Here is a 4,718-nt window from a genome sequence, read left to right as displayed (position 1 = left end):
TGCTGTTTTTAGCATTTAAATCCTGTTTTAATGAAGTAAGCCTCCTTGGCTCCTTCTGAGGAGAAAGGTGGGATAGAAACAAACAAACAAACAAACAAACAAACAAACAAACAATTATAACCCATTTGTGAAGATATTTTGTCATACATGTCTGTTTGGAGCAAAAGGCTATCATAACAAAATTCAGAGTTGCATGAAAGCCACAGGAAAATTGCTCTGCGATCTCTCTATTGGTCCAGGGCATTGTTTCTCAGCCTTGTGTCCCCAGATGTTCCCGGTCTTGTAAAACTCCTGAAAGCCTTCACCACTATTGTAATCCAAGAACAGTGCAGGACCCAAGGTTGGGAACCACTGCTCTAAGGCAGTGGTCCCCAAACTTGGGCCTCCAGATGTTCTTGCACTACAACTCCCAGAAGCCTTCACCACCATCTCTGCTGGCTAGGATTTCTGGGAGCTGAAGTCCAAGAACATCTGGAGGCCCAAGTTTGGGGACCACTGCTCTAAGGGATACAAATTGGACCAGGAAGGTGGGCCGGTGGGGAAATGATGATGATGGCAATGGTTAACATTGTGGCCTACAGTGGTATTATAGACCAGATGGGCGGGGTATAAATAAAATAAAATAAAATAAAATAAAATAAAATAAAATAAAATATAAATAAATAAATAAATAAATAAATAAATAAATAAATAAATAAATAAATAAATAAATAAATAAATAAATTCACAACAATGATAACAGCAGCAATGATGTGGGAAGTGCAGCAGGGGTGCTTCCCTCCCCCCCCATCTCAAGCAGCCTGGGAGCTCCGGCGGCTGCTGTATCTTCCACTCTGTCTCTGTTCTGGAGCAAGAGTATGGGAGAAAGAGGCCACTGACTGAAGGATTCAGAAGCAAAGCCATTCCCACCACTTTTTATCAGAGTCCACGGGTGACGACCATGCGGAACTGCCGGGGATGTTGGCAAGTCTTTGGGTCCGAGTCCCGAGTCAGAGTCTTTGGTACTGAGTCCCTTGTCCCAAGCCCTGAGTCTGAATCCTTATTAAACACAAGCTATTTTTCCCCAGAAAAAAAAAGGAGGGTTGGGTGGGTTGGTTCCAAGTCCTGAGTTAAGTCTGGGTCACTGGAAAATGACAACAACAACCCTGAGTCCAGTCCAAGTCAAGTCACTGGTGTAACTTAAGTCCGACTTGACAATAAGTCCCGCAACTTGAGCCCCCTTCCCTGGAAACTGCCCTTGTCATCCAGAGAATGGCGCCATACCTTTGGCGGTCACTAGCTTTGAAGGAGGTCCATTAATGTCATAGTTGCCATGTTTTCTGTTGACTGGGTTCTGTTCATTCAGTGGCATCGAAAAACAGATGAAATCCGACACGCACACGCGTGCACCCAAGGGGCAGATGTCACCCGGCTGCACCTCCCACTCTTGGGATGAACTCCAAACTCAACTACAAAAACAAGCCATCCCCCCCCTCTGGACTTCAGGCTGTGGCCAGGAGGTATTTTTAGATCACAATCAATCAAGGGTGACAGATGGCTCCAGTTCATGTTCGGGGAAGGTGCAGAGCAACCACGTGGACGCTGAGAACCCCGGCTGACCTGGCAGGAGATGAGCCAACCTTCATCAGGTGTTAAATGGCTGGAGATCTTCCTTAAAGGGTGAGGACTCTAAGGCGCCAGCAAGCATAAATCCACCAAAGATGGTTCCAGACATAGCTTTTGAGGTCATCACCGTCTGAAGAGCCATTGTGGAAGAGTGCAAGGGGTGCTTTGGTCTGGCCCTTGGGATGGCTCATTAAGCCATAAATCTCACTCTGATTTCGGACCAGACATACACGCTTAGCCTGAACTACCTCAAAGGGTTGTTGTTATGAGGATAACATGTATTCATGTAACCACGTATTCTCCTGTTCCTAAACTTGTATGAGAAAAGTCTGGACAGAAATGTCACAGGATAATTTCCCTAGTGGTGTATTTGCTAGGGGATTACGAACATGGATTCTGCCCTCTCTTGCAATGTTTTTATTTGAAATGGTAATAATTAAACTCTTGCAAGAATATCCCAGGGATCCTTTAGTGAGTCCTTACTTCTCTCTTTACTCAGACAGTCCCTAGGGGGGTTGGTGAGGGTAACAGTCAGCTAGCAAGCTATAACTGATGGATCACGAGTGCCACATTTTACCACTGTCTGACCAAAAAAGAACAGCAGCCACATGGTCCTTGTGCCGGATCCAAGTGCAAGGGTGAGTAATATCCGGGTTTAATCAGCTAAAACTCAGGCCAGGTTTAGAGTCCTCCAGGGGAGCATTGCAGAGACTGGTGGTGGAAGGAGAGCAGGAGAAAAAGCATCTTGACCCGACGTTCTGGGCAGGTTTTCTTGTTTAAAGTGAAGCTGCAGAATATGAAGGCTGCAACGTTGCAGAGAGACAGCCCAGAATGACAAAACATCCTGTTTCACTTTGAGGGACGTAGATTCCACTGTCTTTTTTCTGTTCTCTGAAGTGACAAAGGGCTGCTGCTCCCTCAGCATCTCACCCATCGCCTTGTATGGAAGCATACAGCTTTGGTTTGGCTGGAAACAGAGCTTTTCCTTCTGTTTCACCATTGGGGCTACAGCCCAGCCCTCAATATAAAGGCATCAGCCAAGGGGGTCTGCAAAGGGAAGCCTATATCCATACGTAGTTCTGTATGCATTTAGATATCCCATAGGTTCTAGAACCCCAGTCTGCGTGCCTGTACATGCACACATCAATGTATGTAAGTGATTCTTTTGCACCCATATGCACCAAGTGGGGCAAAAGCATGGCATGAAGGTTTCGGTCCACCCCAACAGATGCTGCGTCAAAGAGGAGCAAACCCTTAGGCATTATGGGGGAACTGTGAAATTTTGCCACCTTCTTCCAACCTTTCTCCCCTGAATTCCCCTTTGTACACATTTTCATAGTAAGACAAGAAGGCATAGTCTGTGGGTGAGATAATATTAGATCAAATCCTTGTGGAATCAGAACAAACGAATTTACAAGACATTTGCTGAAAGATAAACAGAAGTCAGAACCAAATTCTTCTGTTGATTTCACAACATTTAAGGCAGTGTTTCCTAACCCTTTTTTGAGTCGCAACCCCTTTTATAATAGTCAAATAACCTTGCCACATTGGCATAAAGGGGCATCTTTAAGGAGGTAAAGAAAACACATTTAAAAACTAGATTTTTTCAGATTATAATTCTAACCTAATATTTAATGCAAGGATTGTACTTGCGTGGGGGCAACCAGCCTCAGCATTCTCAACTGCCTGCTTGTTAAAGCCGCTCCTCACCTGACTGCTCCTTAACGGGCTTTGGGAAGTGGAGTTAACTAGGGTGGGTTAAAACTGGGTTTTACTGGGGGAGGGCGAATTTTCCTTTGGGAAAGGAACTGTCACCCTCCCCCTCTGCTGTCACCCCTCAGATGGTGGCAGCGGCACATGGCTTAGGTGGGGAGAGGGCTTCAGTGGTGGCAGCAGACGTTTTCTCCTCCACCTCCATGTCTTTCCCTCACCCCAGTCAGCCAGCCAGCTGAGAAGGAGCTGCTGCCATCCCCATTCAGAGAGAGAGAGAGAGAGAGATCACATGCAATCAGGGACCCCCAGGCACACAGGAACACCACAGTGAGACATGAAAAGAACTTGGCTTTAGGGGGGGGATATACAAGGGAGGGAGGGGGTGGGGTGTATGCACAAAGGAACTAGAGAGGGGGATGAGAGTTGAGGGCAGGATGGGCTCCTTCCAACCCACAGGTTGGGAGCCCATGATTTAAGATTTTGTCCTAGGTCTTAACACAGGTATTGTTAGTTAGTTTGTTTTGAAGGGAGGGGGTAGTTAAATAAAAGTTAGTGGTTAATCACAAGAGTGTCTCAGGATATTACTCTATTTTCATACAATAACAGGAGTTGCTGTTCAGAGTATATATGCTTGACTGCAAATTCTTGTCCATATTGACTTGAAATAAAGTTTCACTTTTCTTCAGTAATGCTAACTCTTTTAAGGATTCCTAACATTGTGGTGTTTAGGAATACAATCTTCACCTCTCCCTCTAAGATTTAAGGTTGAAATTAGATTTCAAGGGAAATGCGTATTCTCTGAGATTAGCCCTTTCTTCTCCCAGCAACATAACTTGCCTAGAAGTATGTGTTTCGTCCATGAGATTTGAACAGTAAAGCTCATGTTTACCTTCAAGTGACAATCACAAAACAAAGCACGCTGGAATGCATATTGTGGCCAGCATTTCTAAATGTGGCTTAAGCAGATGGCCTAGTTTAACACTTAGCTTTACTTGGGTTCGGATGACTTTTGTCTTCTTTCAGGATTAAACTAGACTGGGAGTCCCACCGGCCCTGGCAGCTTGAGTGCAGGCTTCTTCCTCCGCCCCCAACTCCATGGACAGCACCAAAGATAGCTTGACACTAAGAGGATTTATTTCAGCAGACAATTAGACACTTCCTTTGGGATAGTTCCCCACACTTCCCACAGGTCCTTTACAGCAGTGGTCCCCAACGTTGGGCCTCCAGATGTTCTTGGACTACAACTCCCAGAAGCCATCACCACCATCTCTGCTTGCCAGGATTTCTGGGAGTTGAAGTGCAAGAACATCTGGAGGCCCAAGGTTGAGGACCACTGCTTTACAGAGTCCATGAGTCCTCCAGTCTGGTCTGAGTCCCAGTCACCCCTAAGGGGATGCTCT

At 45.7% G+C, this 4,718-nt stretch overlaps 1 long non-coding RNA gene across 1 annotated transcript; it reads left to right on the top strand.

The window, feature by feature from the left end:
• Window positions 1-224: 224 nt before the first annotated feature.
• LOC144586633 (uncharacterized) lies at window positions 225-1,076 on the top strand. The gene is made up of 2 exons (XR_013541561.1): window positions 225-340; window positions 485-1,076. It is a non-coding gene; the product is annotated as an uncharacterized LOC144586633 (long non-coding RNA).
• The last annotated feature ends 3,642 nt before the right edge of the window (window positions 1,077-4,718 follow it).

The sequence above is a fragment of the Pogona vitticeps genome, chromosome 2 (genome assembly GCF_051106095.1).
Source record: "Pogona vitticeps strain Pit_001003342236 chromosome 2, PviZW2.1, whole genome shotgun sequence".
NCBI lineage: Eukaryota > Metazoa > Chordata > Lepidosauria > Squamata > Agamidae > Pogona > Pogona vitticeps.
Note: the sequence above shows the minus strand (reverse complement) of the source record. Positions and strands in the feature narration are given on the sequence as shown.